The sequence below is a fragment of the Pseudophryne corroboree genome, chromosome 5 (genome assembly GCF_028390025.1).
Source record: "Pseudophryne corroboree isolate aPseCor3 chromosome 5, aPseCor3.hap2, whole genome shotgun sequence".
NCBI lineage: Eukaryota > Metazoa > Chordata > Amphibia > Anura > Myobatrachidae > Pseudophryne > Pseudophryne corroboree.
Genome location: NC_086448.1, coordinates 836,846,016 through 836,859,395, shown reverse-complemented (window position 1 = coordinate 836,859,395; position 13,380 = coordinate 836,846,016). Strand labels below are relative to the sequence as shown.

The window sequence follows — 13,380 nt, the reverse complement described above, 5'->3', positions numbered from 1 at the left end:
TATATACAATTATGGACGGGCTGCCGAGTGCCGACACAGAGGTAGCCACAGCCGTGAACTACCGCACTGTACTGTGTCTGCTGCTAATATATAGACTGGTTGATAAAGAGATAGTATACTCGTAACTAGTATGTATGTATAAAGAAAGAAAAAAAAACCACGGTTAGGTGGTATATACAATTATGGACGGGCTGCCGAGTGCCGACACAGAGGTAGCCACAGCCGTGAACTACCGCACTGTACTGTGTCTGCTGCTAATATAGACTGGTTGATAAAGAGATAGTATACTACTAATATTATATATACTGGTGGTCAGGTCACTGGTCACTAGTCACACTGGCAGTGGCACTCCTGCAGCAAAAGTGTGCACTGTTTAATTTTAATATAATATTATGTACTCCTGGCTCCTGCTATAACCTATAACTGGCACTGCAGTAGTGCTCCCCAGTCTCCCCCACAATTATAAGCTGTGTGAGCTGAGCAGTCAGACAGATATATATAATATTATATATAGATAATAGATGATGCAGCACACTGGCCTGAGCCTGAGCAGTGCACACAGATATGGTATGTGACTGAGTCACTGTGTGCTGTGTATCGCTTTTTTCAGGCAGAGAACGGATTATAAAGTAAACTGCACTGTCCTCACTAGTAAACTCTCTCCACTCAGTCTCTACACTTCTACAGTAACAGTACTCCTCCTAGTCAGCTCCAGTAAATCTCTCTCAGTCTCTTATAATCTAAATGGAGAGGACGCCAGCCACGTCCTCTCCCTATCAATCTCAATGCACGTGTGAAAATGGCGGCGACGCGCGGCTCCTTATATAGAATCCGAGTCTCGCGAGAATCCGACAGCGTCATGATGACGTTCGGGCGCGCTCGGGTTAACCGAGCAAGGCGGGAAGATCCGAGTCGCTCGGACCCGTGAAAAAAAACATGAAGTTCTGGCGGGTTCGGATTCAGAGAAACCGAACCCGCTCATCTCTACCTAACACACACACCCGCCCCCTGCAGCCTAGCCCTAACCTCCCCCACCCCCACAGCTTAACCCTAGCCCACCCCTCCCACAACCTAACCCTAACCGTCCCCTCCCCACAGACAAGCCCTAACCTTCCCCACCCCCACAGTGTAACCCTAACACACACACCCGCCCCCTGCAGCCCAGCCCTAACCTCCCCCACCCCCACAGCTTAACCCTAACCCACCCCTCCCACAACCTAACCCTAACCGTCCCCTCCCCACAGACAAGCCCTAACCTTCCCCACCCCCACAGTGTAACCCTAACACACACCACCCCCGCCCCCTGCAGCCCAGCCCTAACCTCCCCCACCCCCACAGTGTAACCCTAACACACACACAACCCGCCCCCTGCAGCCTAGCCCTAACCTCCCCCACCCCCACAGCTTAACCCTAACCCACCCCTCCCACAACCTAACCCTAACCGTCCCCTCCCCACAGACACGCCCTAACCTTCCCCACCCCCACAGTGTAACCCTAACACACACACCCGCCCCCTGCAGCCCAGCCCTAACCTCCCCCACCTCCACAGTGCAACCCTAACACACACCCCCCCCCCTGCAGCCCAGCCCTAACCTCCCCCACAGTGTAACCCTAACACACACACACCCCGCCCCCTGCAGCCTAGCCCTAACCTCCCCCACCCCCACAGCTTAACCCTAACCCACCCCTCCCACAACCTAACCCTAACCGTCCCCTCCCCAGATACAAGCCCTAACCTTCCCCACAGTGTAACCCTAACACACACCACCCCCGCCTCCTGCAGCCTAGCCCTAACCTCCCCCACAACCTAACCCTAACCCACCCCTCCCCACAGCCTAGCCGTGACTTCGCCCACTCCCACATCATAGCCCTAACCTCCCCCACATCCCACCCCCGCAGCCCAGCCCTAACCTCCCACATAGTGCAGGGACAAGGGCCTGATTCTGATTTACATGCAATGCCGATGTTCTCGCAACTGTGCGATTACCTGCAGACCGTCCAGCGCTGCGATCGTACTGAGCACGCGCCAAGGTATCCTTGTGACGCCGCTGGCAGTGAGGATTACATCGCAGAGTGATTGACGGGAAAGGACCATCTGTGGAGGAAATGGGGAGTGGCGGCAAAAATGCAGATGCGTCACGGCCATTCTCGGTGGGCGTGTATCTGACCTCAGCTGCGATCATGTACTCAGCCGACCGGTGGTGTCGCAGGTGATCCGATGCTTGGACACAGCCCTGGATTACACATAATCCTACTTATACCAGGCGCCTCCTGCTGCATTACCGTATCTGTGCATCGCGCTGCTTCCGCGTAAGCGCCAATGTTGCTCCATCCGCCCGAACCTCAATCTAATTCGCGAAGCAGCAGCAAACATCACTTATTCCTTTATTTTCATTTCACTGCTAATAAAATAAGAATTTACTTACCGATAATTCTATTTCTCGTAGTCCGTAGTGGATGCTGGGAACTCCGTAAGGACCATGGGGAATAGCGGCTCCGCAGGAGTCTGGGCACATCTAAAGAAAGCTTTAGGATCACCTGGTGTGCACTGGCTCCTCCCCCTATGACCCTCCTCCAAGCCTCAGTTAGGATACTGTGCCCGGACGAGCGTACACAATAAGGAAGGATTTTTAATCCCGGGTAAGACTCATACCAGCCACACCAATCACACCGTATAACTTGTGATCTGAACCCAGTTAACAGCATGATAATAGAGGAGCCTCTAGAAAAGATGGCTCACTACAGCAATAACCCGAATTTTTTGGTAACAATAATTATGTACCAGTATTGCAGACAATCCGCACTTGGGATGGGCGCCCAGCATCCACTACGGACTACGAGAAATAGAATTATCGGTAAGTAAATTCTTATTTTCTCTGACGTCCTAGTGGATGCTGGGAACTCCGTAAGGACCATGGGGATTATACCAAAGCTCCCAAACGGGCGGGAGAGTGCGGATGACTCTGCAGCACCCAATGAGAGAACTCCCGGTCCTCCTCAGCCAGGGTATCAAATTTGTAGAATTTTACAAACGTATTTGCTCCTGACCAAGTAACTGCTCGGCAAAGTTGTAAAGCCGAGACCCCTCGGGCAGCTGCCCAAGATGAGCCCACCTTCCTTGTGGAGTGGGCATTTACAGACTTTTTGGCTGTGGCAGGCCTGCCACAGAATGTGCAAGCTGAATTGTACTACAAATCCAACGAGCAATAGTCTGCTTAGAAGCAGGAGCACCCAGCTAGTTGGGTGCATACAGGATAAACAGCGAGTCAGATTTCCTGACTCCAGCCGTCCTGGAAACATATATTTTCCGGGTCCTGACAACGTCTAGCAACTTGGAGTCCTCCAAGTCCCTAGTAGCCGCAGGCACCACAATAGGTTTGGTTCAGGTGAACGCTGAAACCACCTTAGGGAGAAACTGAGGACGAGTCCTCAATTCCGCCCTGTCCGAATGGAAAATCAGATAAGGGCTTTTACAGGATAAAGCCACCAATTCTGACACGCGCCTGGCCCAGGCCAGAGCCAACAGCATGACCACTTTTTTTGTGAGATATTTTAACTCCACAGATTTAAGTGGGTCAAACCAATGTGACTTTTGGAACCCAAAAACCACCTTGAGATCCCAAAGTGCCACTGAAGGCACAAAAGGAGGCTGTATATGCAGTACCCCTTTAACAAACGTCTGAACTTCAGGGACTGAAGCTAGTTCTTTTTTGGAAGAAAATCGACAGAGCCGAAATTTGAACCTTAATGGACCCCAATTTCAGGCCCATAGATACTCCTGTTTTCAGGAAATGTAGGAATCGACCCAGTTGAATTTCCTCCGTCGAGCCTTACTGGCCTCGCACCACGCAACATATTTTCGCCAAATGCGGTGATAATATTTTGCGGTTACATCCTTCCCGGCCTTGATCAGGATAGGGATGACTTCATCCGGAATGCCTTTTTCCTTCAGGATCCGGCGTTCAACCGCCATGCCGTCAACGCAGCCGCGGCAAGTCTTGGAACAGACAAGGTCCCCGCTGAAGCAGGTCCCTTCTTAGAGGTAGAGGCCACGGATCCTCCGTGAGCATCTCTTGAAGTTCCGGTTACCAAGTCCTTCTTGGCCAATCCGGAGCCACTAATATAGTGCTTACTCCTCTCCATCTTATCAATCTCAGTACCTTGGGTATGAGAGGCAGAAGAGGGAACCCATACACTGATTGGTACACCCACGGTGTTACCAGAGCATCTACAGCTATTGCCTGAGGTTCCCTTGACCTGGCGCAATACCTGTCGAGTTTTTCCCAACGGTTTATAATCATGTGGAAGACTTCTGGGTGAAGTCCCTACTCTCCCGGGTGGAGGTCGTGCTGAGGAAATCTGCTTCCCAGTTGTCCACTCCCGGAATGAAAACTGCTGACAGTGCTATCACATGGTTTTTCGCCCAGCGAAGAATCCTTGCAGCTTCTGCCATTGCCCTCCTGCTTCTTGTGGCACCCTGTCTGTTTACGTGGGTGACTGCCGTAATGTTGTCCGACTGGATCAACACCGGCTGACCTTGAAGCAGAGGTCTTGCTAAGCTTAGAGCATTGTAAATGGCCCTTAGCTTCAGGATATTTATGTGAAGTGATGTCTCCAGGCTTGACCATAAGCCCTGGATATTCCTTCCCTGTGTGACTGCTCCCCAGCCTCGCAGGCTGGCATCCGTGGTCACCAGGACCCAGTCCTGAATGCCGAATCTGCGGCCCTCTAGAAGATGAGCACTCTGCAACCACCACAGGAGGGATACCCTTGTCCCTGGTGACAGGGTTATCCGCTGATGCATCTGAAGATGCGACCCGGACCATTTGTCCAGTAGGTTCCACTGGAAAGTCTTGCGTGGAATCTGCCGAATGGGATTGCTTCGTAGGAAGCCACCATTTTTACCCAGAACCCTTGTGCATTGATGCACTGAGACTTGGTTCGGTTTTAGGAGGTTCCTGACTAGCTCGGATAACTCCCTGGCTTTCTCCTCCGGGAGAAACACCTTCTTTCTGGACTGTGTCCAGGATCATCCCTAGGAACAGAAGACAAGTCGTCGGAACCAGCTGCGATTTTGGAATATTGAGAATCCAATCGTGCTGCCGCAACACTTCCTGAGATAGTGCTACACCGATCTCCAACTGTTCCCTGGATCTTACCCTTATCAGGGAATCGTCCAAGTAAAGGATAACTAAAATTCCCTTCCTTCGAAGGAATATCATCATTTCGGTCATTACTTCAGTAAAGACCCGGGGTGCCGTGGACCATCCCTACGGCAGCGTCTGAACTGATAGTGACAGTTCTGTACCATAACCTGAGATACCCTTGGTGAGAAGGGTAAATTTTGACATGAAGGTAAGCATCCTTGATGTCCCGAGACATCATGTAGTCCCCTTCTTCCAGGTTTGCAATCACTGCTCTGAGTGACTCAATTTTGAATTTGAACCTCTGTATGTAAGTGTTCAAAGATTTTAGATTTTAGATTTTAAAATCGGTCTCACCGAGCCGTCTGGCTTCGGTACCACAATAGTGTGGAATAATACCCCGTTCCCTGTTGCAGGAGGGGTACCTTAATTATCACCTGCTGGGAATACAGCTTGTGAATGGCTTCCAAAACTGCCTCCCTGTCAGCGGGAGACGTCGGTAAAACAGACTTTTGGAAACGGCGAGGGGAATACGTCTCGAATTCCAATTTGTACCCCTGAAAATATTACCTGAAGGATCCAGGGGTCTACTTGCGAGTGAGCCCACTGCGCACTGAAATTCATTGAGAACGGGCCCCCACCGTGCCTGAACTTGTAAAGCCCTAGCGTCATACTGAGGGCTTGGCAGAGGCAGAAAAGGGTTTCTGTTCCTGGGAACTGGCTGATCTCTGCAGCCATTTTCCTCTCCCTCTGTCACGTGCAGAAAAGAGGAACCCTTTTGTCCGCTTGCCAACCAGGACTGCGCCTGATAATACGGCGTCTTATTTTGAGAGGCGACCAGGGGTACATCCCCTTTTTTTTAAGGCAATACTTCCAAATGCCGTTTGGAATCCGCATCACCTGACCACTTTACTGGTAGAATTGGACAACGCACTTATACTTGATGCCAGTCGGCAAATATTCCGCTGTGCATCATGCATATATAGAAATGCATCTTTTAATTGCTCTATAGGCAATAATATACTGTCCTTATCTAGGATATCAATATTTCCAGTCAGGGAATCCGACCACGCCAACCCAGCACTGCACATCCAGGCTGAGGCGATTGCTGGTCGCAGTATAACACCAGTATGTGTGTAAATACATTTTAGGATACCCTCCTGCTTTCTATCAGCAGGATCCTTAAGGGCGGCCATCTCAGGAGAGGATAGAGCCCTTGTTCTTACAAGCGTGTGAGCGCCTTATCCCCCCTAGGGGGTGTTTCCCAACGCACCCTAACCTCTGGCGGGAAAAGGTATACTGCCAATAACTTTTTAGAAATTATCAATTGTTATCGGGGGGAAACCCACGCATCATCACACACCTCATTTTATTTCTCAGATTCAGGAAAACTACAGGAAGTTTTTCCTCACCAAACATAATACCCCTTTTTTTGGTGGTATTCATATTATCAGAAAAGTGTAAACATTTTCCATTGCCTCAATCATGCAATGTGTGGCCCTATTGGAAATCACGGTTGTCTCTTCACCGTCGACACAGGAGTCAGTATCCGTGTCGGCGTCTGTATCTGAGGTAACGGGCGCTTTAGAGCCCCTGTATGAGACGTCTGGACAGGCACAAGCTGAGTAGCCGGCTGTCTCATGTCAACCACTGTCTTTAATACAAAGTTGACACTGTCACGCAATTTCAACAGTACATCCACTCAGGTGTCGACCCCCTAGGGGGTGACAACACTATTACAGACACTCTACTCCGTCTCCACATCATTTTTCTCCTCATACATGTCGACACAAACGTACCGACACACAGCACACACACAGGGAATGCTCTGATAGAGGACAGGACCCCACTAGCCCTTTGGGGAGACAGAGGGAGAGTTTGCCAGCACACACCAGAGCGCTATATATATACAGGGATAACCTTATATAAGTGTTTTTCCCTTTATAGCTGCTGTATTGTTTATACTGCGCCTAATTTGTGCCCCCCTCTCTTTTTTAACCCCTTTCTGTAGTGTAGTGACTGCAGGGGAGAGCCAGGGAGCTTCCCTCCAACTGAGCTGTGAGGGAAAATGGCGCCAGTGTGCTGAGGAGATAGGCTCCGCCCATTTCTCGGCGTCCTTATCATCCGTTTTTCTGTATGTTTTGGCAGGGGTTAAATGCATCCATATAGCCCAGGAGTTATATGTGATGCATTTATTTTAGCCATATAAGGTTTTTATCGATTTATTGCGTCTCAGGGCGCTGCCCCCCCAGCGCCCTGCACCCTCAGTGACCGGAGTGTGAAGTGTGCTGAGAGCAATGGCGCACAGCTGCGGTGCTGTGCGCTACCTTATCTGAAGACAGGATCGTCTTCTGCCGCCGATTTTCCGGACCTCTTCGCTCTTCTGGCTCTGTAAGGGGGCCGGCGGCGCGGCTCCGGGACCCATCCAGGCTGAACCTGTGATCGTCCCTCTGGAGCTAATGTCCAGTAGCCTAGAAGCCCAATCCACTCTGCACGCAGGTGAGTTCACTTCTTCTCCCCTTAGTCCCTCGATGCAGTGAGCCTGTTGCCAGCAGGTCTCACTGAAAATAATAAACCTAAACTAAAACTTTCACAAAGAGCTCAGGAGAGCCCCTAGTGTGCACCCTTCTCGTTCGGGCACAGAGATCTAACTGAGGCTTGGAGGAGGGTCATAGGGGGAGGAGCCAGTGCACACCAGGTGATCCTAAAGCTTTCTTTAGATGTGCCCAGACTCCTGCGGAGCCGCTATTCCCCATGGTCCTTACGGAGTTCCCAGCATCCACTAGGACGTCAGAGAAATATATGTGCAGACGTCCCCGTCCCCGGTTGTTACATGAATCTGCCTTCATGCTCTCTGTGCAGCGGAGAGACTTACTTAGCGCTGCTCCTGCATAAATATATGGGTGTGGCCAATGCAGCGATCATTGCGACCGATCCTTAGCTGCTGTGCGATCATCACTATCAGCTGTATACCTGCGGTCACAATCGCGCCACTTCCCACGTCCATTCCCGCCCCGGCCTCTACCCCCTAATCGCAGAGAATCGCGGTGTCAGACTGGAGACAAAGGCCTTGTGTAGACCAGTGCCTACCAGTGTTTGCCCATGACATAGGCAAAGGAGGCAGCGGCATGTGGGCGCAGTAAGTATGGGTCTCGGCAGGGAGACTGACAATGCCCGCACTGAGGTTATCCCTAGCTGCCAGCATCCCCCCACCACCACCACTCTGTCCTGTAAAACAATGATGGTCCCTGACACTGAAGGATGATAATAATCTGATTACACAGGACGGGAGCTGCTCGGCTAGGCTTTCCTAAGTGTTAGATTGCTAGCTCTGCGGCTCCAGGGCCATACACTGTGCATCAGACACTCTCCGCTGGATAATGATACATCACAGAGGAGAATTCTGGTGATTCCTTTAGGTGACAGTGGATAAAAGGTTTTAGGATTTCTTCCCTGAGCTGTCACCAGTGATTTGTACAAGGCTGAGTGTACAAGGGGGGGATCTCCAGGAATAGGTGAAGGCGTAAGGGAGGGAGGGGTGGCGGAAAGCCTCGCTGCCTCTCCGCTCCATCCTCCCCTCCACCTCTCACGCTTCCTTGCAGCTCTGTGGAATTGTAAGTTGGTAGAAAACTCCTGTCAGGTTTAATCAGAGCAAGGGAGGCAGTCAGGACTGATTATTCAGAGGCATCCAGGGGCTCTGTGCCTCCTCCGTGCTCACCCCACGCATGTCACCGCCTAACTATAGGGGTCTGAGGGTACGGGGCCATGAGATCTGTATATAGACCCCAGTGAGAGAGTATTCTCCAACGGCCCTCTCACCCCATTGTATGGGAATCAGACAGAAACATTTGCATGGAGGGATAACAACAGAAACTGACTGTCTGCAGGTCATCAGGTCGTCCTGTATCACTAGTGAGGATCACAATGCCAATATATGTGTGTGTGTGTGTGTGTGTGTATATATATATATATACTGTGGTAAACTATACGGAGCAAATCAGGGGTCTGTGCCGGCCAGACCCTGCAAACCGCTCTCTGGGCCTAATTCAGACCTGATCGCAGCAGCAAATTTGTTCTCTAATGGGCAAAACCATGTGCACTGCAGGAGGGGCCGATGTAACATGTGCAGAGAGAGTTAGATGTGGGTGTGGTGTGTTCAAACTAAAATCTAAATTGCAGTGTAAAAATAAAGCAGCCAGTATTTACCCTGCACAGAAACAAAATAACCCACCCAAATCTAACTCTCTCTGCACATGTTACATCTACCCCACCTGCAGTGCAGCATGGTTTTGCCCTTTAGAGAACAAAAATGCTGCTGCAATCAGGTCTGAATTAGGCCCTCTGATAGGTCTCGCTGTGTGGAGGGGCGCTGCCATGCCAACACAGGGGCACTGCCATGCCAACACAGGGGCACTGCCATGCCAACACAATCCCAGACTGTTCCCACAAAGCAATAATCACTTAGAATGTCATTATGTTACTGTACACTGGCCCTCATTCTGAGTTGATCGCTAGCTGCTGTTGTTCGCTGCGTAGCGATCATTTTAAAAAATGACAAAAATACGCATGGCGTACGGGTACAAAGTGCATTGTTGTTTTGCACTGCTTCTAGCGACGATTCCATTCGCACAGCCGATCGCAAGGAGATTGACAGGAAGAGGGCGTTTATGGGTGTCAATTTATCCTTTTCTGGGAGTGTTTGGAAAAACGCAGGCGTGTCCAGGTGTTTGCAGGGCGGGTGTCTGACGCCAATTCCGGGACCTTCGTCGCTGGATTAATTGCACAGAATAAGTAACTACAGGGCTGGTCTTGTTTTGCACAAAATGTTTTTGTACCGCTCGGCTGCACATGCGATCGCACTCTTGCAAAGCGAAAATACACTCCCCCGTGGGCGGCGACTATGCATTTGCACGGCTGTTTAAAAGTAGCTAGCGAGCGATCAACTCGGAATGACCCCCACTGTAAAATAAGATTTTCCTTCTATGGAACTAAAGGGCCCACGCCCCCCCATGAAGCCCCACACCATAAATCCTCCACTGATCTGTATAGATCGACAGACAGACAGATGCTGAAATGTGATTGGTCACTCCAGAGAACGCGCTTTTACGGCTCCAGAGTCCAACGGCGGTATGTGTGCTGTACATCACTCCAGCCGACGTTCTGCATTCTGCATGCTGACCTGAGTGCTGTGTGCAGCTGCTCGGCCTGACGACATAGGGGCCCATTTATCAACGAGTGATAAAACTCTCTGTGAATGATAAAACTCGTTAAGTATGATAAATGGTGCTCCAGCCAATCAGCTCCTAACTGTCATTTTTCAAACACGTGACAGTTGGGAGCTGAACACTGTAGACAGTGCGCAGCCGCCACATTGCGCAGGTAGCAAGGCCCCTTTTCTGCTGGTCATTCTGGTCCTCTATGGCCAGGACTGATCAGGAATCTGCGGCGCTGTGACTCACTCGTGTCCTGTTCTGCGTGCGTCCCGTCTGCGTGGGAGAGTTTCAGTAGCCGGATGCTATATATAACGCTGCAGCGTGCCGGCTCCTGATGCTCACTCATTGTGCCATAGAAACCTTTACAATATCCGGCTGGATTGAATCTTCGGAGATGGTTCACGTGTTCTCCCCGCAGCTGAACGTGTCTTTTGTATTACACTGGTATTTACTGAGTCGCAGTATCCTCTGATATAGTCAATAAAGCCAGACGGTATATGAATGCCTCTCATTCATTATAGGCCTCCTCCAGCTGAGTATCCAGCCACAGGGTGTATTGTGGGGGCGAGAGGCCTGCACAGCATCTGCCACGTTATTCATATCTGTCATATATACGTCACCTGATAGAACTCGCACGGCCTGGCAGCTCCAACCTCACCTGCACCGTGCATCGTAATCTAGGCCTGCACCAAGCATTATATGCCGGGCCTGTACTGTGCATTGTATGCCGGGCCTGTACTGTGCATTGTATGCCGGGCCTGTACTCTGCATTGTATGCCGGGCCTGTACTCTGCATTGTATGCCGGGCCTGTACTCTGCATTGTATGCCGGGCCTGTACTCTGCATTGTATGCCGGGCCTGTACTCTGCATTGTATGCCGGGCCTGTACTGTGCATTGTATGCCGGGCCTGTACTGTGCATTGTATGCCGGGCCTGTACTCTGCATTGTATGCCGGGCCTGTACTGTGCATTGTATGCCGGGCCTGTACTCTGCATTGTATGCCGGGCCTGTACTCTGCATTGTATGCCGGGCCTGTACTCTGCATTGTATGCCGGGCCTGTACTGTGCATTGTATGCCGGGCCTGTACTGTGCATTGTATGCCGGGCCTGTACTGTGCATTGTATGCCGGGCCTGTACTCTGCATTGTATGCCGGGCCTGTACTGTGCATTGTATGCCGGGCCTGTACTCTGCATAGTATGCCGGGCCTGTACTCTGCATTGTATGCCGGGCCTGTACTCTGCATTGTATGCCGGGCCTGTACTCTGCATAGTATGCCGGGCCTGTACTCTGCATTGTATGCCGGGCCTGTACTCTGCATTGTATGCCGGGCCTGTACTCTGCATTGTATGCCGGGCCTGTACTCTGCATTGTATGCCGGGCCTGTACTCTGCATTGTATGCCGGGCCTGTACTCTGCATTGTATGCCGGGCCTGTACTCTGCATTGTATGCCGGGCCTGTACTGTGCATTGTATGCCGGGCCTGTACTGTGCATTGTATGCCGGGCCTGTACTCTGCATTGTATGCCGGGCCTGTACCCTGCATTGTATGCCGGGCCTGTACTTTGCATTGTATGCCGGGCCTGTACTGTGCATTGTATGCCGGGCCTGTACTGTGCATTGTATGCCGGGCCTGTACTGTGCATTGTATGCCGGGCCTGTACTGTGCATTGTATGCCGGGCCTGTACTGTGCATTGTATGCCGGGCCTGTACTCTGCATTGTATGCCGGGCCTGTACTCTGCATTGTATGCCGGGCCTGTACTCTGCATTGTATGCCGGGCCTGTACTCTGCATTGTATGCCGGGCCTGTACTCTGCATAGTATGCCGGGCCTGTACTCTGCATTGTATGCCGGGCCTGTACTCTGCATAGTATGCCGGGCCTGTACTCTGCATTGTATGCCGGGCCTGTACTCTGCATTGTATGCCGGGCCTGTACTCTGCATTGTATGCCGGGCCTGTACTCTGCATTGTATGCCGGGCCTGTACTCTGCATTGTATGCCGGGCCTGTACTCTGCATTGTATGCCGGGCCTGTACTCTGCATTGTATGCCGGGCCTGTACTGTGCATTGTATGCCGGGCCTGTACTCTGCATTGTATGCCGGGCCTGTACTCTGCATTGTATGCCGGGCCTGTACTCTGCATTGTATGCCGGGCCTGTACTCTGCATTGTATGCCGGGCCTGTACTTTGCATTGTATGCCGGGCCTGTACTCTGCATTGTATGCCGGGCCTGTACTGTGCATTGTATGCCGGGCCTGTACTGTGCATTGTATGCCGGGTCTGTACTCTGCATTGTATGCCGGGCCTGTACTGTGCATTGTATGCCGGGCCTGTACTCTGCATAGTATGCCGGGCCTGTACTCTGCATAGTATGCCGGGCCTGTACTGTGCATTGTATGCTGGGCCTGTACTCTGCATTGTATGCCGGGCCTGTACTCTGCATTGTATGCCGGGCCTGTACTCTGCATTGTATGCCGGGCCTGTACTCTGCATAGTATGCCGGGCCTGTACTCTGCATTGTATGCCGGGCCTGTACTCTGCATTGTATGCCGGGCCTGTACTCTGCATTGTATGCCGGGCCTGTACTCTGCATTGTATGCCGGGCCTGTACTCTGCATTGTATGCCGGGCCTGTACTCTGCATTGTATGCCGGGCCTGTACTGTGCATCGTATGCCGGGCCTGTACTCTGCATTGTATGCCGGGCCTGTACTCTGCATTGTATGCCGGGCCTGTACTCTGCATTGTATGCCGGGCCTGTACCGTGCATCGTATGCCGGGCCTGTTCCCTGCATTGAATGCCGGGCCTGTACTCTGCATTGTATGCCGGGCCTGTACTGTACATCGTATGCCGGGCCTGTACTCTGCATTGTATGCCGGGCCTGTACTCTGCATTGTATGCCGGGCCTGTACTCTGCATTGTATGCCGGGCCTGTACTCTGCATAGTATGCCGGGCCTGTACTCTGCATTGTATGCCGGGCCTGTACTCTGCATTGTATGCCGGGCCTGTACTCTGCATTG

General features: G+C 51.6%; 1 protein-coding gene across 1 annotated transcript in view; it reads left to right on the top strand.

Moving 5' to 3' along the window:
* MYO1G (myosin IG) overlaps positions 1-13,380 on the top strand; it is a 508,951-nt gene that overhangs the window by 167,950 nt on the left and 327,621 nt on the right. The gene's annotated exons all lie outside the window — the stretch shown is intronic.